Genomic DNA, 22,911 nt, shown 5'->3' on the forward strand with positions numbered 1-22,911 from the left:
ACTGAAACTAAAGATATTTCAGGCTGGGTGACTAGGGTTTGTGCAATTGAACAGTCGCCATTCAAAGACAGTTTCTTCCCAGTTGTTATCAGGCAACTGAATCATCCCACCACAACCAGAGAGCAGTCCTGAACTATTATCTACCTTATTGGTGACCCTCGGACTATCATTGATCGGACCTTTCTGGTTTTATCTTGCACTAAATGTTATTCCCTTATCATGTATCTATAACTGGCTCGATTGTAATCATGTATTGTCTTTCCGCTGACTGGCTAGCACGCCACAAAAGCTTTTCACTGTACCTCGGTACATGCGATAATGAACTAAGCTGATCCATAGAAGCTCAAGAGCATGATTGTAGCAACTGTTCAGCACAGCACTGAGTGTGTGTTGGATAGTCTGGGGCAACGTGGGTTGTTTTTAAATGTGCTATACAAATAAAATTGACTTGACTTGACTTGACTTAAATTGGGATAATTTTTGCTCTCTCAACTGAAAGCAACAGATCTAATGTCATTATTTGAAGGAATCCAGGAGAGTTCCCCTTAATGTCAGGCCGCCAATTATCCTTTTACTAACAACATTATAACAGATGATCTGACTAGAACCACATTAACCTTCATGGAAGCTTTCTGCACAAATTAACTTCTTTGTCTCCTACATTACGGCTCGAACCACACTTTACGCAAGCTGCAAGCATTCTGATTCATTCTAAGGCTGATAAAGGCGCTATTAGAATGCAATGTTAACTGCCATGTTGCCCGACCTGCTGAGTGTGTTATTTCAGATTTCCAGCATTTGCTTTTTTTAAATATTCACATAAAATGAGTTGGTGTGGATGAAGAAGAGTCCCAACCAGAAACGTTGCCTATCCATTCCCTCCACAGATGCTATATATATATATAAGAAAATAACTGCAGATGCTGGTACAAATTGATTTATTCACAAAATGCTGGAGTAACTCAGCAGGTCAGGCAGCATCTCGGGAGAGAAGGAATGGGTGACGTTTCGGGTCGAGACCCTTCTTCAGACTGATGTCGGGGGTGGGACAAAGGAAGGATATAGGTGGAGACAGGAAGATAGAGGGAGATCTGGGAAGGAGGAGGGGAAGGGAGGGACGGAGGAGCTAGAGTAGGAGGGCAGGAGAAATCACAGAGGGGGAGCAGCGAGAGAGCATGTTGCTAAACTCTCGTCGAAGAGAGGAGGAGAACTTCTTCAAAGTGGACATACCTCGAAGAGAAATCGCAGTGGAGCAACCAGTAGTATAAGAAAATAACTGCAGATGCTGGTACAAATTGATTTATTCACAAAATGCTGATGCTGCCTGACTCTCAGAGTTATTCCAGCACTTTGTCTGCTCCTTGTGTGGTTACAGATCATCCTTCTTTACCTGTTAAGCCTGGCGCTGCTGATGGAGCTACAGCCTCACAGCGCCAGAGACCCGGGTTCAACCCTGATGTTCGGTGCTGTCTGTGTGGAGTTTGCATGTTCTCCCTGTGACCTGGTGCATTTCCTCCGGGTATTCCGGCTTCCTCCCACATTCCAAAGACGTGCAGGTTTGTGGGTTGAGCAGCCTCTGTACATTGTCCCCAGTGTGTAGGGAGTGGATGACGAAGTGCGATAACATAGAACTAGTGTGAACGGGTGACCGATGGTTGGCGTGGACTTGGTTGGCCGAAGGACCTGTTTTCACTCTGTATCTTTAAAACAAAAAACTCAAATTGTGCACCAGATCTACCTAGAATTTAGAATGGGGAGATGTGCTATTTGAACCAACTCCTGGGTGCCAGTGTTAATAATGAGTTCCCTCCCACTCTCCCTCATCTGGTCTTATCAGCCTATCATTCTATTTCTCTCACCTATGCACATCACAAACATATCAGCTTGCCCCCGAAACATTCCTGTGCTGTGTCCCAGCCCCCAGTGGCTGCAGATTCACCACTCCAGAAACAAGGAACTGCAGACGCTGGTCTACCAAGAAAAGACACAAAGTGCTGGAGTAACTCAACGGGTCAGGTAGCATCCCTGGAGAACAAGGATCGATGACGTTTGGGATCGAGACCCTTCTTCAGAAAGATCCGCATTCTAACTGCTCTTCGTTGTTTTATCATTTAATCTCTATTTGGCTTTGTTTGTGACTGTGTAACGGTTGACGATCCCTGGTTTGGGATTCCTAACTCCCCCCGCCCCCCAACTCCCCCTCCCTCCCCCTCCCCCCCCCCCCCCCCCCCCACCCTCCCCCTGCATGTGGAGACTCGTTGCCTGTGTTCAGCCCGGCACACTCCTTCAATAATCTTCAAGAACTCTGTCAAGTCAACCCGAAGTCACGCTGAGTTAATGTGCATGTCGGTGCATGGGCATGAAGCTCTGCAGTAAACGTCACTGAAACCTTGCATTGCATTGATGTGGAAGAGCAAATGCAATGCGACAGCATAGTATGCGGCCTCCATGCTAAGCAGATGATGATTATGAGCTTGCATCCGATTGTGTTTTCCATCAGTTATGTATCATTCACAGACACAAGCACTGTGCCAATGCATGCATGTCACCCAGACTGAATGCACCCCTCTGCTTGTGGGGTACACCCCGGCTACAATGTCCCCCCCCATTTCAATCTCTTGAGCAGCACATAAATCCTCATTTTGAGATGGCTCCGCTGCATTATATTTATAATCGCATCTTTAATGCTTTTGTAAGCAGAGCATTCGAGGATTAAAATAACCCTATATGCTTTACTGGTAAAAAGCAAGAGCAAAGGGAATTGCAATTCACGGCGGCCGGGGCTGTGGTGTGCCGTGACTGCCAGGCATCACAGGCGTTTGTGCGTGATCAGGGGAGGGTCGTACGGCAGGCAAGGAGGGCATCTTTGAACAAAGTAAAGCGAGCTTTGCAGGAGCAGGAAAGAAGTCAAGGCCGTGGAAGCCAGGAAGCGTGGATTTCATTCCAAGGGAAAATATTTCCTCTTGCTGTGTCTGTTTAAAAACAGGTAGTTACATTTACACAAGGCACCGTAGGAGCCAGACTCCCACAGAAATGGTTGTTTGAAAAATGTATTGCAGGCCATTCAGCGTCTGAGGGGGAGAGTTTGCATTTTGTCGGATTTCCATTGGGTTTTTCTCAATTAAGATTTGTTGCATCTGAGGCTTTTATTTCCCTGCCCCTTTGCATTCATGGAAGGCGTTAAATGCAGTTTGGGTTATACGGTATCTAGAGGCATGGATGAGTTGGGTCCATGCTGTATAACCCTCTGACCTCCATCTTTCAAGAATCAAGAATTATGAGTGTTTAATTGTCATATTTACCGAAACAGAACAATGAAGTTCTTACTTGTGGCAGCATTACAGATCTGTAAACATTGTACTCAATAGATAACATAATAAAGAAACAATAAAGTAAAATAAATAATAGAACAATATTAGTGTCTCCTATAGATCCCTTTTATAGTGGGGAGGGCAGCACCTGTAATGGACCAGGTAGTGTTCACCACTATTTGTAATCCCCTTCTTTCCTGGGCATTCATATCCGTTTCAGCACATTGCTAAACACTTCACAACCAATGGAGTTCTCCTCTTCAGACTGTAATGTTCTTTGTGTTCTGTGCAAGATTCTAGTATCTGCAGTTCCTTGTGCCTCCGTTGTCCTCGTAGTTTGGTTTAGTTCAGTTTAGCTTAGAAATCCAACGCAGAAACTGGTGCTTCGGCCCACCGAGTCTGCGTCGACCAGCGATCCCCAGCACACTAACACTACCCTACACACACGAGGGACAATTTTACATTTGCACCAAGCCAATTAACCTACAAACCTGTACGTCTTTGGAGTGTGGGAGGAAACCGACGCAGTAAAATCCACGCAGGTCACGGGAAGAACGTACAAACTCCGTACAGACAGCACCCGTGGTCAGGATCGAACCCGGGTCTCTGGCACTGTAAGGCAGCAACTCTACCACTGTGCCACCGTGCTGCCCGCAGTTGGTACAATGCCTGCTGGTATGATGTTCCACCATCATCAGTGCCCTCCTGTATCATGTTCATTCTTTCCTCGTGCAACCATGGATAATGAATAACAGGAGCACTTCTGGTCTGGGTACTGATGGTCAGTCAGACCTTTTGTGGATTAGGTGCAGTCATCCATTAGGTGCAGTCATTCTGCGACCCTGGTTTGGTCTGACCTCAGATGCTGTTGGTGAGGAGTTTGCGTGATCTCCTCGTCCCCTTGTTGGTTTCCCAGGATTTCCTCCAACACCCCAAGTCCATGACTGTAACTCCCTGAAAGTGGCAACACAAGTAGATGGAGTGGTAAGGACGGCATGTGTTATGCTTGCTTTCATAGGTCGGGGCATTGATTATATGAGTCAATACGTCATGATCAGTGTGCACTCCAGAGATGTAAGCACAATGTTCTTCGCCAATGCAGTACAGAGGGAGGAACACTGAGTCAGGGGAAATATTAAACCAGGCTGCCATCTACGATCTCAAGTGGATACAGAAGATTCCATCAGTGTGTCTCTTTGGTCAGAGCGGGGCAAGTCTGAAGAAGGATCTTGACCCGAAACGTCAACCATTCTCTCCAGAGATGCTGCCTGTCCCGCTGAGATACTCCAGCTTTTTGTGTCGCTCATGTTGCAGCGATACTTAACCTCAGTCATGGCACAGATAAGAGCGACGTTACAATATGTGGAGGAACATGGAGAAGAATGGAATGGAGGGGATGCAGACCGAGGAGATTGGTTTATTTTAGCATTATGGTCAGCACAGGCAATGTGGGCCGAAGGGCCTGTTCCTGAGCCGTACTTTTCTATGTTCGATATTTCATTTTGATCCATTGAACATTGATAACACAGTTCCCAAGGCGAGTTGCATTTCATGGCTTGGGCAAGGCGGAAACAGAGGGCGAGAAGTGAACTGCATTCAGTATTACTGAGGAGAATGGAAGATTCGCAACTTTGCTGTTTATTCATGTTTTAATGGGTAAATCTCCGCGTGAATCTTGAAGCTCGAAGAGGGTACAAGTAAAATTGCAGGAAGGCAGATAGCAGAGGGGATGGACTTCAGTGGAAGGTCCAGCAATAAGTATCTGACAAAATGCTGGAGTAACTCAGCAGGTCAGGCAGCATCTCGGGAGAGAAGGAATGGGTGACGTTTCGGGTCGAGACCCTTCTTCAGACTGAAGAAGGGTCTCGACCCGAAACGTCGCCCATTCCTTCTCTCCCGAGATGCTGCCTGACCTGCTGAGTTACTCCAGCATTTTGTGAATAAATCGATTTGTACCAGCATCTGCAGTTATTTTCTTATACAATAAGTATCTGACCACGTGGAAATAAGGAACTGCAGATGCTGGTATACGCAAAAAGGCAGAAAGTGCTGGAGTAACTCAGCGGGACAGGCAGCATCTCTGGGGAATATGGATAGGTAACGTTTCGATTCGGGACCCTTCTTCAGATTCTTCAAAGTAGGCGTATCTTGTGGAGATTTTGCAGTGGAGCTGTTAAAATGTAGAAACAAAGAACTGGGAGATGCTGGTTTACACACAAAGGGCACAAAGTGCTTGACCATTTTGAGTGAGTGCCCTCTCACCTACACAAGACCGACTCAGTAAAACCTAAAGCAAATTAAATTAACCACCGCTGAGTTGTACCGCACGGAACAGCAATAACTGAAGCCGATAACCTGCGACTGAGGTGGAGGAAAGGAATTTTAAAAGCTGTTGTGAGACAGGTGTTTCCTGAAAGGGGTTATTGACCCATGGCACTTCCCCCTAAAAGTGAATAATGGTGATTTATGGCTGAGGTGGGTGGCGGGGGAGGGGAGATAGGCCTGGAATGAAGCCCACCAGTGTTAGCAAAACCCGCAGCATGAGGGAGGCAAACTAAAATGGCTGTTGATTGCCTTTGTGCTCCTCTGTGTAACTTTAAGCAGTTTAATAGCTGAGGAATTTTCCCCCTGTGCAGCTGGGAGTTTTGTGTCAGGAGGACGGTTTCCCTACCTGTAAGGTTTCACGACTTGGCTGCATCAAAGGTGACAACATTGATCTGCCCTCACAGTACAGTCACATCCTTGATGTGTAGGGAAATAACTGCAGATGCTGGTACAAATCGAAGGTATCACAAAATGCTGGAGTAACTCAGGCAGCATCTCAGGAGCGAAGAAATGGGTGACGTTTCGTAAGAAATGGGTGACGTCCCGCCCCCGCCCCTGACATGGGCGGCACGGTAGCGCAGCGGTAGAGTTGCTGCTTTACAGCGAATGCAGCGCCGGAGACTCAGGTTCAATCCTGACTACGGGTGCTGTACTGTAAGGAGTTTGTACGTTCTCCCCGTGACCTGCGTGGGTTTTCTCCGAGATCTTCGGTTTCCTCCCACACTCCAAAGACGTACAGATATGTAGGTTAATTGGCTGGGTAAATGTAAAAATTGTCCCTAGTGGGTGTAGGATAGTGTTAATGTACGGGGATCGCTGGGCGGCACGGACTTGGAGGGCCGAAAAGGCCTGTTTCCGGCTGTATATATATGATATGATATGATATGATATCAGTCTGAAGAAGGGTCTCGACCCGAAAACGTCACCCATTTCTTCTCTCCTGAGATGCTGCCTGACCCGCTGAGTTAATCCAGCATTTTGTGATACCTAAGGGTCACATCCTTGATGTTTCTTCAAAACTTTCCACCATATAATTCAGATCACCCATGTATGCTCAGGAGAAAGCACCCAGGATTACCTTCACTGCTTCCGATTGCCGAGATTCCTTATCAAAAATTGCATTCCCTGCATCTCCCTAATGTAGGGAGATGTCCAGGTCTTTTTCTGTCCTCCCCCCCCCCCCCCTCCCACCATCATTATTAATCAGCCCGATATCCTCCCCAACCCCTCCCACCACGACAACTATCCATCTCCATGTCACTGTGTGAGTCAGGGTTCCTGGGTTTCACGGCCTCGCTAGTTCTCCCAGGGACCGTATGAATTATGAACCCTCCTCCGGTTGCCATGGCGATGCTGGACTTATTTCTCTTCCTAAATCTAATTACTGTCTAATATCCAGCACTTCAGAAAGAACACCAGAGATGCAGAGTACAATGGCAGCTGGTGGAATATGGGCCTGCTTTGCCTGTGCAGCAGCTGTGACAAATGAATAATTTGTATCCTATCAGTCTGAAAGGCTCGTGGAATGTAAATGTTGCCCCATCCATCATGGGGGAGTGATCCAAAGGAGGGACACACCAAAAGAGCCATCAACTGCCTGCAGATGACAGGAAGACTGGCCACAGCAGCTTGAGGGGTTTCGGCTGTCATTGTTGGTTAGGCTGAGGCAGTGCCCGGTAACATTTATATCCTCAGCTCCCGCAGGGGGCTTGTGTTGGTGGACATGCTCCCATTTTTCATTTTGATTTGGATTCAGCTTCGGCAAATCAGCTGAGAAAAAGCCCCCTCCTAGGTTAGGAGATGCCATTCTGCTGTCCGCAACAGGTGACATTTTGATTTGAAGATAGACACAAAATGCTGGAGTGACTCAGCTGGTCAGGCAGCGTCTCTGGAGAAAATGGATAGGTGATGTTTCTGGTCAGGACCCTTCTTGAGACTGATCCCTTTTCTCCAGAGATGCTGCCTGAGACTCACTCCAGCCAGCACTTTGTGTCTAACTTCGGTATGGTCTCCAAATTTGAGGAAGGATATTCTTGCTATTGAGGGCGTGCAGCGTAGGTTTACTAGGTTAATTCCCGGAATTGCGAGACTGTCATATGTTGAAAGACTGGAGCAACTAGGCTTGTACACACTGGAATCTAGAAGGATGAGAGAAGATCTTATCGAAACGTATAAGATTATTAAGGGGTTGGACAAGTTAGAGGCAGGAAACATGTTCCCAATGTTGGGGGAATCCAGAACCAGGGGCCACAGTTTAAGAATAAGGGGTAGGCCATTTAGAACTGAGATGAGGAAAAACTTTTTCAGTCAGAGAGTTGTGAATCTGTGGAATTCTCTGCCTCAGAAGACAGTGGAGGCCAATTCTCTGAATGCATTCAAGAGAGAGCTAGATAGAGCTCTTAAGGATAGCGGAGTCAGGGGGTATGGGGAGAAGGCAGGAACGGGGTACTGATTGAGAATGATCAGCCATGATCACATTGAATGGCGGTGCTGGCTCGAAGAGCCGAATGGCCTCCTCCTGCACCTATTGTCTATTGTCTATTGTCTATTGAACCAGCATCTGCAATTCCTTTCTGTACATTTTGATTCGAGTTGCTCCACTTGTGTTCACTTGGATTTAGGTTTAGGTTTATTATTGTCAAGTGCACTGAGGTACAGTCAAAATCTTTCCTTTGCATGCTATCCAGTCAAGTCAGATAATACTACACAAAAATACAATCAAGTCAAACTCTAGTACAATATTTAAGTAAAGGAGAAGATATAGAATGCATAATATAATTCTCAGCATTTGTTCCACAACGTCCAATGTCCTCAGTGGGGTAGAGGTGAATCAGATAATATCCTAGCTTATGTTAGGACCATTCGGACGCCTAATAACAGAGGGTAAGAAACTGTTTCTGTGTTTGGGAGTGCACTCTTTCAAACTTCTCTATCTTCTGCCTCATGGGAGCGAGGAGGAGAAGGAATGATCGATGTGGGAGGTCTTTGTGTTGGTTGCTTCTCTGAGGCATTGCGAATTGTAGCTGGAGTCAATGGTGGGGAGTCTGGTCTGGTGCGACGATGATCTCAAAGTCATAGGTGGTCCCAGTTCCACTCTGGTTTGATGGCATCTTCCCAACCGATGGCAGTGTGGAAATTGCCAGGAGAAATCAACAAGGAACATAACTGCAGTCTGAAGAAGGGTCTCGACCTGAAACATCACCCATTCCTTCTCTCCTGAGATGCTGCCTGACCTGCTGAGTTACTTCAGCATTTTGTGAATAAATACCTTCAATTTGTACCAGCATCTGCAGTTATTTTCTTACACTAACTCAGAACCATGATTGATTGCTTTAGCTTTCCTTGTGTGATCGAAATTTCTGCTCTTGAGGAATGTCGGTATTTAGGAATAGGAATAGGAATACTTTGTTGTCACATGTGACTAGGCACAGTGACATTCTTTGCTTGCATACCCAATGTATACAAAGAACAGCAACCGACGGCGATGACAAAGTTACAAAGCACCTCGGCTTTTGTCACCCCCCCCCAACAGATCCCCCACGCCGGATCCTCCATTGTTCTCCCCCCACCTCCCTCACGACATTCCCACCACGCCGGATCCTCCATTGTTCTCCCCCCCACCTCCCTCACGGTGGTCCTCCATTATTTTATTCTATTTAAGCTTTATTTTACAGCAGTGATATGGATTGAACACAACACACTGGCAATATTTTTCTCATTCAATAGGCGATAAAAATGAATGATTAGAATTACAGAGGCAGTCCGTTCTGCCCGTCATGCCCTTGACAGCAACTCTGAAAGAGCTTTCTAATTGTTCACACTGCTCCGCTCTGTTCACCGTGAGCCTGGCAGTTCTTTTGGAACTTACAGTGTGCACTTTTTAAAGCTGCGTATTGAATCTGGTTCCAACAACCTTTCGGGCAGTGCCTTCCTGCTCAGGGCTCACTGGGAGGAGAGAGAAAATCCCACACCTCTCACATCCACAAGGTCCGAATAAGGGTCTCGACCCGAAACGTCACCCATTCCATCTCTCCTGAGATGCTGCCTGACCTGCTGAGTTACTCCAGCATTTTGTGAAATAAATACCTTCGATTTGTACCAGCATCTGCAGTTATTTTCTTACACTCCACAAGGACTGTGGTTCGGAGGGCTATTTGGCCATTGTTACGTTCTCCTAGTGCGCAAACAAGTGGTAGAATCTGGGTGGGGAAAGCTGTTGAGGGGAATATGGAGAGAATAATATAAGATTTATGTCGATGGGTGCTTGGTGGTCAGTGTAAACTCAGTGGACCAAAGGGTCAATTTTCATGCTGTTAGACTCTATAACTAATATCCCACTCCCACCCCACATTCAAACTATATCTGAGGTCATTTGTCTCATTAAACCCATCAGTCCAATTTCCCCACAAATTTTCTCTGAAATACATGCCCATTTGTCTCTTGGAAAGCCCGATTGCCTTTCTTGCGAGCAGGTGATGAACTCTGTCTGAATGAAACATTTACTTCACACACCCCTGTGCATTTCTTTGAGAAACTTTAAATCAGTTTCTGTGAGCCTTGACCCTCGGCTTACCCTTCTAATTGCCCTTTGTAAATCAGACATGATCTTGTGCACCTTGATCAGATCTCCTCTCTACCTTCCTGCTCCAGAAGGAGCAATCCAATCTACTCTGTTATATTTGTCTATTATTGTCGCGTGTACCAAGATATGTTGAAAAGCATTTGTTTGCGTGCTATCCAGTCTAAAGAAAAGCCTACACATGAATACAATCAAGCCATCCTCAGCTCTAAAGTATAGGATAAAGGGTAGACTATTTTGTGCACCGATCTAACACTGACGTTCGATAAAGGTCTTCAATGAGGTAGATGGGAGGTCAGGACTGCTCTCTCACTGATGAGAGGACCTTTCAATTGACTGATAACAGATGGGAAGAAAGTGTCCCTGAATCTGGAGGTATGTGTGTTCAAACATCTGTATCTCCTGCCTGATGGGAGAGGGGAGAAGAGGGAGTGACCGGGGTGATTCTGGTCCTTGATTATTCTTCATTATGGCTCTAACCATGTGACTGAGATTCCTCATCCTTGCTAGTTGAAGGGTTAGATTCAGTGTTCCAAACATTGATGAATTGTTCCAGGTTTTATTTAAATCCACCAGTTGCCATGGTGGAATCCCAACTCATGCCTGCAGGTACTAGTCCAGTAACTTAACTCCAATGCAAGTAATTTTTGCAAATACACATCAGAGGCTTCCAGTAAGTAATAAATGGCAATTACAACACACGCAAGGAACGGCGGTGAGTGATGGACTCAGCCCACCATGGGCACAGACCTCCCCACCATCAAAAGCATCTACATGAGGCATTGCCTCGAGAAGGCGGCATCTATCATCAAGCATCTCCATCATTCAGGCCATGCCCTTTTCCTCTCAACTAACACTATGTGTGGAAGCCTGACGCCCCACAGCACCAGGATCAGGAAGAGCAGGAACGTTCCGACAACCACAGATTATTGAACCAGCCTGCACAACCCTAAACCTACCTCGGCAATGGAACACTATGGACTACCTCCTGCACTACCACGCACTCGTTCTTCAGCAGGGAAACCTGCCCTCTGAGGATTACATTTAGACAGGGACTTGGGTTCAGAATGAGCAGCCAGGAGGCAAGGAAGGAGTAATTCTAACAATTATTAATTTCAGTAAGTTTCAATGTTTTTAATTGATTTTTACTCTGCAACGGTGCTTCAAATGTAACTAGTTTATTGAACAAGTCCTCGGTGTTTTAGACTGTAAATGTCAAAGCTACCCACTGGAGCATTGCCAGCTGTCAAAACCATTCTGTGAGTGCAGCTGTCTGTCTTTGATGATATTGGTTGCCTTTTTTCAGTTATGTTATTTGAAGGATAAGTATCAGAATTGAAGTACAGAAGGATCTTGGGGTCCAAGCCCATAACTCGCTGAAAGTGGCAAACCAAGTTGATAGAGTGGTACGGAAGGCGTACGATATGCTTGCCTTCATTGGTCGGGGCATTGAGTATTAGAGTTAGGAAGTCACGATACAGCTTTATACGACTTTAGTTCGGCCGCATTTGGAGTAATGTGTGCAGTTCTGGTCGCCCCATTACAGAAACGATGTGAAGGCTTTGGAAAGGGCGCAGAGGACGTTTATCCGAACGATGCCTGGGTCAGAGGGCATCAGCAACAGGGAGAGGTTGGATAGACTTGCATTGTTGTACAGGATCACCAGAGGTTACGGGTAGACCAAATAGAAGTATATACAATTTGTAGAGACATAGATATGGTAGACAGTCAGAACCTATTGCCCAGGATGGAAATATTAAATACTGGAGGACGTAGCTTTAAGATGAGAGGGGCAAAGTTTAAAAGAGTTGTGGGGAGCAAGTATACACAGAGAGTGGTGTGTGTACCTGGAACATAAGATACGCTGCTGTCATTTAAGAGACTTTTGGATCAGCAGATAGCTGCTGCAGGTATTATTCTTGATTATGGCTCCAACCATGTGACTGAAATTCCTCATCCTTGCTAGTTGAAGGGTTAGATTCATTGTTCCAACACTGAACACTGACACAACACTGCACAACACTAACCATCTTGAACACTGCACAACACTAACCATTGCCTCAGCAACTATGCTGCATTGTTCTGTTTTGGTACATGTGACAATTAAACACACTTCACTCTTGGATTATGAAGGGACATGGATTAGGTGCAGGCAGATAAGGATTGATCTTTGCATCGTGTTCAGCACAGCTATTGTGGGCCGAATGGCCTGTTCCCGTGTTGTACTGTTCTATCACTACTGGGGTAGTGCTATTTCCCCTCAAAGTGCCTGATGGTGAAGCACTCCTCCGATCCCGTTAACCTTGGTTCTGTGCTCAAGTGTGTGAATGAAACCCATGAACCGTTCTGACTCAGAGACAAAGGTGCCAGCCGCAGAGCCCCAGCTCTGAGCTGCCACCATTGCCTGCATCCGCACGCGCAGGTCCCAAAGTAGCACGGAAGCGAGGGCGAGCGCAGCCTTCATCTCCTGTTTGTTGCAGTGTTGCTATCACACTGCTGCAATTTTCACTGACAAAACAAAAATGCACTTTGCTCATTTCGTGCCCGTTTGGTCTCGGAGCCGCCCTGCTTTTTCAACGTGCCTATCTGTCAGTGCGGCATCGGTTTAATGATCATCACCATAATGCCACTTTCTTGCGTTCTTGGGACTGAGCTGCAGCCTACCTCTGAAGCTGTGCAATGAAGCTCCAGTTGATGCTTTTTATTCTGAGCTCCTGCATTTGACATTCCCTGTCCAACCACTCAACATTACAACGGGCAATGCTGATGGAGCTGGTGATGTCTTGTACAGTTTAATTCTCCTCTCATCCACCCAGGGACACTTGTTCTTCCAATTTTCCTCAGCAGTGTGGCAGAAGTGTTCCTGGCCCCTGAGCTTTGTTCCAGAACATTCTCTCATATATGAATATTGTGGATCAAGACAAAAGCAGTTTCCTTCACAAAGGTAACTCATTAATAAGCTTATTGTTTCAGTCACAAAGCATCATATTCAGCAAGATCATCAACCTATTTCGCCCTGTTTAGGAAGGACCTGCAGATGCTGGTTTACACCAAAGATAGACGCAAAATGCTGGTGTAACTCAGCGGGACAGGCAGCATCTCTGAATAGAAGGAATGTGTGATGTTTCGGGTCGAGACTGAGACTGAGTCTGAAGAAGGGTCTCGATCCAAAAAGTCACCCATTTCTTCTATCCAGAGATGCTGCCTGTCCCACTGAGTTACTCCAACATTCTGAACCTATTTCATCCTTCTATTCCTCTTACCCTCACGTATTTATCCAGGTTCCCTTTAAACATCTCTCTCGTCATTCTTCTTAGCTTGCTCTACTGAATGAAGTTCCATTTTATAACCATCCTTTGGGCAAAGATGTTTCTTCTGAGTGTGAACTGTGGTTTCTAGCTTATACTAATGGGAGCAGAATTCCTTTTGGATTGCCAGTTTCTTTTACTGCCTCTTTGTGTTTTTGACAAGCAGCCATGTGGGCGACATTCAAAATTGTCCTGCTGATGGAGTAAATGTCTCATTTCTGCGCTTCATCTGTGGAAAAGGAAACAATTAACGACTCAGGTCAAAGACCCTTCATTGGAGACGTTGGAGCAGGTATCTGAGGATATTTTAGTGGAGGTCATCGGAGAGGAGAGTGGCAAGGAATTGAACATAACTTGGGTCTTTAATCTGAAATGTTAACACTGTTTTCCTTTCCACAGATGCTGCCTGACCTCTATTTTTATTTCAGAATTCCAGCATCTGTAATTCATTTGAAATTGGTTTGGTGGGGCCAGGGGTGGGATATTGTTCAGACCTTCACTCTGACACTCACCAATAAAGATGTTCTGCCCTGCCCTGCCCCTCCCCTGTTGTTTAAGATAAAATTATGCCAATACTTGAGCCATTGATTCATTGACACAGCACATAAACAAACCCTTTAGCTCACAGGTAGACACAAAATGCTGGAGTAACTCAGCGGGTCAGGCAGCATCTCGGGAGAGAAGGAATGAGTGACCCTTCTTCTGAAGAAGGGTCTCGACCCGAAACGTCACCCATTCCTTCTCTCCTGAGATGCTGCCTGACCCGCTGAATTACTCCAGCATTTTGTGTCTACCTTCGATTTAAACCAGCATCTGCATTTTTTTCTCCTACACCTTTAGCTCACAGACTCTGTGCTAACTATCAACCACCCATTTACACTAATCTCAGTTTATTCTCCCTACACAACATCATTTCACCCCAGGTTCTGTCGCCACTGTGCCACTGAGTCGTACACGGGTTGTTTCCCCATTGTTGCCCATTACCCACCCCACTCCTTCCCCCTTGCAATGAGAAAACAGTTCAGTTACAAAATTCTCATAGTTGTGCTTGAAGTCTTTCAATGATTTGCTGCTCTCTATCTCTTAACATCCTTCATTCTAAAACCTGCGGAGACCTGCACTCCCTCAGTTCTGGTCTCTTGAGTGTTCTTGTTTTAATCATTCTATCACTGGAAGCTGGCCCTTAAACTGTTCAGTTCTTGGCTTCTGCAATTTTCTCCCTAAACCTCTCCGCCTCTCCTCCCCTTCCACTTGCCCTAAATCCCTCGGTGTGGCCTGGTGTCAGAACGTGATTGCTGTTCCTTGGTACTGTGGGAGCTGTGTAAATGCATGTTGTTTCTTCACGTACCCTCCATATTGACAATCTCCCCATAAACAGTACAAGACCCTTACCAGCAGTGCTCAGACTGACAGATGCCCCAGAGCCATCGGCAGGAGATCTAAAGATGTTAGTTTAAAAACACATAAGGAATGAAACCAATATAGGTCATACATCACATTTTAACTGCGCACGCCACCCTGTGAAACACAGACCTCTGGTACACTCCAAAGTGTTTTCTTTGCCTGCCAATTAAATGACTTCTAATTTGGAAGCTAATATTCACTGTTTTATTACACCCTGACTGACAGTGCACAAAATCATTAAGACACGTTCTGTATGTGATTTCAAGGCTGACAGCACCCTTGGAAGCAATAACAAAAACATCACTGATGTGATATTTTGAGATTTCAGTGTTGGGATCATTTTCATTGACATATGGAGGCCATAATTTGCAACATATTTACACGTGATGCAGGTATGTATTTAAAAAATGACTCTGTTTAGATAATTTATCCACCTTTCAACGTTTCCTTTCAAGAACATTTAATCCCTTACCAGAAATGTTTCCCAGTCATATACTGAGTATGCAACTGTGTTTGTGCGTGCGTGCAGATCGGTGTATGTGTTTGCAAGAGAGAGCCTGCGAACCTTAAGTAAGATATTAGTGGTATTCACTGCTCCCATTTTACACAAATGTTGGAGGTGGCGAATCACACGGGCTGCTTTGTTCTGCATAGCATTGAGTTTCGTGAGTATATTTTGAGCTGAAGTCACCCAGTCAAGTTCCAATACACTCCTAATGCGCCTTAAAGATGGTGGAAATGTTTTAGGAAGTTGTTCCATGGCCCATCTTGGTTACCATTGATAACTTTTCTCTACCATGTTATGTTCCTTTTGAATACAGAATCCATTGACATTAAGTGCTTTGTCCATCAACAATTCGGCTGGAAAGAAGTTGCTCACCTTTAAGACTTATTTAGCACTGCTGCTATTTATCTGTGGATATCAACACTCTACATTGGGATGGATTGATGTTCTTCCTTCCAATTTATTACTTCTCTTCTATCCTGCCTTCAGAAGGGAAACATTTTTATTCTTTAGGCAAATTTTCCAATTCATCCTCTTGCAATCTAAATTGTGGTCAGATTGCATCCTGGAGCTGATTGTCCTTCCATATAAAATTGTGTTAGTCTTGCATTTATGTGACTGCAATTCCAAAGCATTTTGCTGATGATGAGGTGTAATCCACGTTGTGCACATTGATAATATTGTGACCAGTTTGCACATTGTGAGCCTAGAGAAAGGCGGCGCGGTGGTGCAGCGGTAGAGTTGCTGCCTTACAGCACCAGAGACCCAGGTTCGACCCTGACTATGGGTGCTGTCTGTGCAGAGTTTGTACATTCTCCCCGAGACCTGCATGGGGTTTCTCCAGATCCTCCGGTTTCCTCCCACTCTCTAAAGATGTGCAGGTTTGGATGTTAAAACCTAGTTAAATTGTCCCTAGTGTGTGTAGGATAGTGCCAGTAGGCAGGGATCGCTGGTGGGTGCGGACTCGGTGGGCAGAAGGGCCTATTTCCATGCTGTATCTCTAAACTAAACTAAACTAAACTAAAAGAAGTCATGCATTCATGACTACACCACCCATTTTGCTGATGGTGCCTGTTGTAGACTCATGGTGCATGGGAACGGGCCCTTCGGCCCAACTCGGCCTTGCTGACCAAGATACCCCATCTAAGCTAGTCCCTTTGGGGATTAAACATTAGCCAGAACATCGTAATGTGTGGGCAGGAACTGCAGATGCTGGTTTAAACCGCAGATGGACCCAAAAAGCTGGAGTAACTCAGCGGGACAGACTGCCTCTCTGGAGAGAAGGAATGGGTGATATTTCAGGCCGAGACCCTTCTTCAGTCTGAAGAAGGGTCTCGGCCCGAAAGGTCACCCATTCCTTCTCTCCAGAGATGCTGCCTGTCCCGCTGAGTTACTCCAGCTTTTTGGAGCTCAATGAAAAACTTCAGGAAGAACTCTCTAGTTCTCCTTTGGAATGCTGACTCAGATCTTTTCTGTTGCAGCGTAGAGGACAGTTGCAGCCCCCACTTAACATTTCATCTGAAAGGCGGCACTTCTGACACCCCATACCCACTCCCTCAGCACTGCACTGGACCATCAGCCGAGACTTTTGATCAAACCACTGGGGTGGGAATTGAGCCTTTAACCTTCAGAGGCAAGAGGCAAGATACTGCCGAGCCTGAAGCTGCCAAAAGCTCTCCCTCCCCTCCCATGCCTCAGTGTATATCTCCAGCCCCCCCCCCACTCTGAATTTGCATCTAAAGTCCACCTCAAATCTTGGCTCGACATTTCGTCATCTCTCACGGCGAAAGATTGCCACCAGACTTGGCTGACTTAATGTCATCTTAATTATATTTATTTTCGCGGAAATAAAATCTGCTTGAAAGCTGAAGTAAATGAAGGAGCATGTTATGCAAATAGGATGTGATGCGTATTATGGTAAACACAGCCTCGGTGAGCACAGAGCCAGAGAGAAGTAATCTCAAAGCTATTCCCATGTTACCTCTGTTGGGGACTTCTGACCTTCAGTGGACTGGTAAATTGATGTTATTTACATGGTCGAAGGGGAGATGCTGCAGGGTTTTCAGAGAAACGTCTGTCGGGAAGCTCCATGAATCCTGAATATTAAATCCGCAATTTACTGCATTACGCAGCAGAGATTCTGCGACTGCAAAGTCCTGTTTGTGTTGTTCTACATTAAGGCATTTTTTCACTAGGCTCGGTTTTTATATATCCATATGTGCATGATTTTTCAATCTGTCCCTTTTCGCAGCATTTCACCCAACAGCTTCTTCCCCTCTGTTATCAGGCTTCTGAACAGTCTTCCCGTAAGCTAGGGTACTGTCCGATTCACCTCTACCCCTTGTGGACATTGGACTTTGCCTGTGGAACTGGTGTGCTGCAATGCTGAGAACTATATCCTGCACTCTGCATCTTCTCCCCTTTGCTCTATCTACTGTACTTGAGTTTGACTTAAATGTAATTGTGTATACTATTATCTGATCTGTTTGGATAGCATGCAAAGCAAAGCTTTCACTTTACCTCGGTGCGCGTGACAATCATAAACCTAAAGCCATACCTTCAAAATGGTGTTTTTGCATTGATGTGATAATTAGCACGTCGCTTTTTAACATTGTCCAAGTATGCATTTTCCAATGCAAGTTTTAACACGCCCATGACAAATGGCGAATCACAGTTAAGGCTATTACCGTGCTTATACAACTTTAATATTGTCACATTCCATTAGGGATGAGTCGGAAAGATCTAATATGTTTTCTTCCTGCTTTTTGAGGCAATGAAATAGATTATTTTGAAAATTCAATTGGCATGAAATAATTTTGTATCGCCAGGATATTTATCAGTTATGCAAACTTATTTTTTTGGGGGACATCTTCTTCCAAGAATGGAAAACTGCGATCTATTACTTCCACAATAACCCTAGTTACCTGAGAATTTGACATTTGTGAGTATCTGCCTAGAAATTCTTCCTTGGTCTGTAGCATCAACATGGTCAATAGAATTGAATTTTACTTGTGGAGTGGAACCACCTCCTGCAGCTTTCCAGCATATTTAGCACCATCTATCACGTGAACGTCATGCCGATGTTTCAGCTTCGGTTTGGTTTCAAGAGCAGTTTTCCGATCTCTAGCAGAGCCAGATATGCTGTGAATTTTCATGGGTCCACACTTCCGAGGTGTGCAGGCTAGTAAATCATGCTTATTGAACTATTAATGGCCTCGATCAATACCCAGGGTGCAGGGTCCACAAACACAATTGTCCCGGCAGACCCATTGTCTCTGCCTGCTCATGCCCCACCGAACTTATCTCTACCTACCTCGACTCCATCCTATCCCCCCTGGTCAAATCCCTCCCCACCTACGTCCAAGACACCTCACACGCTCTCCATCTCCTGGATAACTTCCGGTTCCCAGGCCCCCACTCCCTCATTTTCACCATGGATGTCCAGTCACTCTACACTTCCATCCCCCACAAGGATGGTCTCGAAGCCCTCCGTTTCTTCCTCGACCGTAGAACCAGCCAATCCCCATCGACCAACACTCTCCTCCGCCTAGCAGAGCTGGTTCTTACCCTCAACAACTTCTCCTTTGACTCCTCCCACTTCCTCCAAACCAGAGGCGTAGCTATGGGCACTCGCATGGGCCCTAGCTACGCCTGCCTCTTTGTCAGGTACGTCGAACAATCCCTGTTCCAGACGTACACTGGCCCCATCCCCGAACTCTACCTCCGCTACATCGACGACTGCATTGGTGCTACCTCTTGCACCCATGCAGAACTCACTGACTTTATACACTTCACCTCCAATTTCCATCCTGCCCTTAAATATACCTGGACTATCTCTGACATCTCCCTCCCGTTTCTGGACCTCACCATCTCCATCACAGGAGAAAAACTAGTGACGGACATTTATTACAAGCCCACCGACTCGCACAGCTATCTGGACTACACTTCTTCCCACCCGGTCCCCTGCAAAAAGTCTATCCCCTACTCCCAATTCCTCCGTCTACGCCGCATCTGCGCCCGGGATGAGGTGTTTCAGACTAGGGCTTCCGAGATGTCCTCGTTTTTCAGAAAACGGGGCTTCCCCTCCTCCATTATAGATGAGGCTCTCACTAGGGTCTCTTCTACATCCCGCAGCTCCGCTCTTGCTCCCCATTCCCCCACTCGCAACAAGGACAGGATCCCCTCGTTCTCACCTTCCACCCCACCAGCCAGCGGATCCAACATATCATCCACCAACATTTCCGTCACCTACAACAGGACCCCACCACTGGCCATATCTTCCCATCCCCTCCCCTCTCTGCATTCCGCAGAGACCGTTCCCTCCGCAACTCCCTGGTCCACTCGTTCCTTCCTACCCAAACCACCCTAACCCCGGGCACTTTCCCTTGCAACCCCACGAGATGCAACACCTGTCCCTTTACCTCCCCCCTCAACTCCATCAAAGGACCCAAACATTCTTTCCAGGTGAGACAGAGGTTCACCTGCACCTCCTCCAACCTCATCTATTGCATCCGCTGCTCTAGATGTCAACTCATCTATATCGGCGAAACCAAGCGCAGGCTCGGCGATCGCTTCGCTGAACACCTGCGCTCGGTCCGCATTAACGCAACTGATCTCCCGGTGGCCCAGCACTTTAACTCCCCCTCCCATTCCCAGTCTGACCTCTCTGTCATGGGCCTCCTCCAGTGCCATAGTGAGGCCCGCCGGAAATTGGAGGAGCAGCACCTCATATTTCGCCTGGGCAGTTGGCGGCCCGGTGGTATGAACGTCGACTTCTCCAACTTCAGATAGCTCCTCTGTCCCTCCCTTCCCCTCCTCCTTCCCAGATCTCCCTCTATCTTCCTGTCTCCACCTATATCCTTCCTTTGTCCCTCCCCCGACATCAGTCTGAAGAAGGGTCTCGACCCGAAACGTCACCCATTCCTTCTCTCCCGAGATGCTGCCTGACCTGCTGAGTTACTCCAGCATTTTGTGAATAAATCGATTTGTACCAGCATCTGCAGTTATTTTCTTATAATACAGGGTGCAGAGAGAGTGGACAGATAGATAGATGATCACGTTTTAATAGTGATAGTGTATCCGCAATGTCTCACTGTATCAAAAATCAGAAGCTCAAAAGCTCAAGCAACTCACCCAAATTGGGGTCAAAACCTCGTGCTTTTCCTCATAGATTCATGGGGACATCACTGGCAGAGCCGATGTTTATTGTCCAACTCTAATCTCCCCTGACCGAGGAGGCAGGCAAGAGTCAAGCACATTGGTAGGTCTGGAGTCACCTATAGACCCAACAGGGTAGAAACAGTGGATTAACAAACCTGGAGGATATTACTGAAACGGATGGGCTTTTTTACAGCATTCAGCTCATTTTGTCTTTAACATTTCTCTAAATAGTTTTGCTATTCATTTTGTTTTTAAAAAATCCTTATTTGACTCTGAGTCCCCCCGTTACCATGATGGGATTTGAAACCAGATGAGTTGTCCAAACTTCTGGCTGTTGGTTCGGTGCCTTATCTCCCAATAACGTTGGTACGTGAATGGACTACCTTTTTCTCCACGTGCAAACGCCAAGGAATCATCGATCAAATAATATGCATTTAAAATAAAATCTAAATGAACATCACTCAGTGTGACCCTTTGCTGACCCACTTGCATGGAAATATAAACTGATGAAGCACCAATTTCCATTCGCTGAACAAGTTGGTGGAGACGTGGTAAAGGGCGGCACAGTGGCACAGCGGTGGAGTTGCTGCCTTACAGTGCCAGAGACCCGGCTTTGATCCTGAGTACGGGGAAGTCTTTTAGGACCGAGATGAGAAAACATTTCTTCACACAGAGAGTGGTGAGTCTGTGGAATTCTCTGCCACAGAAGGTAGTTGAGGCCAGTTCATTGGCTATATTTAAGAGGGAGTTAGATGTGGCCCTTATGGCTAAAGGGATCAGGGGGTATGGAGAGAAGGCAGGTACAGGTTACTAAGCTGGATGATCAGCCATGATCATATTGAATAGCGGAGCAGGCTCGAAGGGCTGAATGGCCTACTCCTGCACCTATTTTCTATGTTTCTATGTTTCTATGTACCGGGTTTGTACTTTCTCCCCATGACCCAGTGGGTTTTCTCCGGGTGCTCCGGTTTCCTCCCACACTCCAAAGACGTACATGTTTGTAGGCTAATTGGCTTCTGTAAAATTGTCAATTGTCCCTTATGTGCGTAGAATAGTGTTAGCGTGTGGGGATCGCTAGTCGGCGTAAATTCGGTGGGCCGAAAAGCCTGTACCTCTAAACTAAACCAAACTAAACTAAACTAAACTAAAGGAAATGTCAATGGAAAGTCAATGGATTTTATCTTTGTGCAGTGACAAGAGAAAGGGAAAGGAAGAGGGTAACTGATTTACACACAGTGACGTCCTCACATTCCCTGGAACAGCTTTGCACAGTCTTGTAAGATCCCATGAAGTGATACTTCAGGTAGGTATGATAAACCTTGATGATATTCAGAGTTGGGGGCAGTTTCTTTAACAATTAAGGTTTCACACAAAGATATTGTGATGAGAGGAATTTAGAAGATTGAGGGGGGATCTTATAGAAACTTACAAAATTCTTAAGGGGTTGGACAGACTAGATGCAGGAAGATTGTTCCCGATGTTGGGGAAGTCCAGAACAAGGGGTCACAGTCTAAGGATAAGGGGGAAGTCTTTTAGGACCGAGATGAGAACGTTTTTTTTCACACAGAGAGTGGTGAATCTGTGGAATTCTCTGCCACAGAAGGTAGTTGAGGCCAGTTCATTGGCTATATATAAGAGGGAGATAGATGTGGCCCTTGTGGCTAAAGGGATCAGGGGGTATGGAGAGAAGGCAGGTACAGGATACTGAGTTGGGTGATCAGCCATGATCATATTGAATGGCAGTGCAGGCTCGAAGGGCCGAATGACCTACTCCTGCACCTATTTTCTATGTTTTTATGTTTCTAATTTAAAGTGATTGATTTAATCGTGTTGTTCTCATGCAGAGATGTGAATCATTATATATTTTTCTCTCGTGAGTGTGACCCTTAACTGACGGGAGTCTTCAGCGGGAGGGGTAGTGGTAATGCCATTTGTCCTGCCCACCAGCAAGGAATCGGAGCAGTTAAATTCGAAATCACTTTTTTTTCCCTTCCATCTTTTTCCTGTAACGTGAATATTTTGTTTAAATTAACAGTGCTGGCAAATGCCAAGCAATTAATGGGATCTATCAAGACTGTGCAAACATACCTGTCCTGGGAATTTGGAGGATGTCTGTGTGTGCGTGTGTGTGTGTGTGTGTGTGTGTGTGTGAAGAGGGAATAATGATTTTCTATTGTAACCATCCCATGCCATGTTATTCTGAGCCCAGAATGCTGAGAAAGACAGTAACATTTGGTAAACAACTTCTGTGATCGTGAAGTGGGCTCATATTCTGGATATTTCAAAATAAAGATCAATTTTTCTCGAGACATATCAATG

General features: G+C 45.9%; 1 protein-coding gene across 3 annotated transcripts in view; it reads left to right on the forward strand.

Moving 5' to 3' along the window:
- dscaml1 (Down syndrome cell adhesion molecule like 1) overlaps window positions 1-22,911 on the forward strand; it is a 494,811-nt gene that overhangs the window by 237,093 nt on the left and 234,807 nt on the right. Inside the window, exon 1 of one of the 3 annotated variants that reach the window (XM_078426583.1) lies at window positions 17,421-17,446. The exons of the other annotated variants lie outside the window; for them this stretch is intronic. The gene's annotated coding sequence lies outside the window, so the exon portion shown is untranslated. Of the gene's footprint in view, window positions 1-17,420; window positions 17,447-22,911 lie in introns of those variants that run through there. 3 annotated transcript variants of the gene reach the window in all.

This window comes from Rhinoraja longicauda, chromosome 32, assembly GCF_053455715.1.
Source record: "Rhinoraja longicauda isolate Sanriku21f chromosome 32, sRhiLon1.1, whole genome shotgun sequence".
NCBI lineage: Eukaryota > Metazoa > Chordata > Chondrichthyes > Rajiformes > Arhynchobatidae > Rhinoraja > Rhinoraja longicauda.